The sequence below is a fragment of the Atta colombica genome, unplaced genomic scaffold, assembly GCF_001594045.1.
Source record: "Atta colombica isolate Treedump-2 unplaced genomic scaffold, Acol1.0 scaffold210, whole genome shotgun sequence".
In the NCBI taxonomy this organism is placed as follows: Eukaryota; Metazoa; Arthropoda; class Insecta; order Hymenoptera; family Formicidae; genus Atta; species Atta colombica.
The window spans coordinates 2,037,909-2,038,404 of record NW_017259306.1 but is presented as its reverse complement, the minus strand read 5'-3'; the positions used below and the strand labels follow the sequence as shown (position 1 = coordinate 2,038,404).

The window sequence follows — 496 nt, the reverse complement described above, 5'->3', positions numbered from 1 at the left end:
ATATATATATATAATATGGATCCTTCAAACTCTGTGTACACTGTAATGTACTCAAATTTGAAAATATTATCCGCTGAATATAATTTTTTTCGCCATCATCTGAAATATAATATACATAATAATATATATGTTAGAAAAATAGTCAAAATTCTGAAAAAATTAATTGTTTAGTATGAATCGCTTATTTAAGTACGCATGAATTCAATTTTAAAAAATTTTTATAGTTCCAATAAAATCAGGTCTGAGAGGGTAAACTTTTAATTTCAAAATCACTTATTTATATTACTATCCTATTGTCTTAACTCTTATTACAGGAACTCTACTCGATATACTGTGGTGATGTTAAAACGATCAATTAAAAGTTTCAAGAGTTGTAAACATGCGGATTAATTAATTGGATATTTAAATAATGAATTTATCAAATTGTTCGATTAAGTAAGATATTCAACTCATTAAATAAGATATTCAAACTATCCGGATGATTTGAATTTTAATG

At 24.0% G+C, this 496-nt stretch overlaps 1 protein-coding gene across 2 annotated transcripts in view; it reads left to right on the top strand.

Annotated features, from left to right (window-relative positions):
- The window catches only part of LOC108687680 (obg-like ATPase 1), a 16,190-nt gene that overhangs the window by 597 nt on the left and 15,097 nt on the right, over window positions 1-496 (top strand). The gene's annotated exons all lie outside the window — the stretch shown is intronic.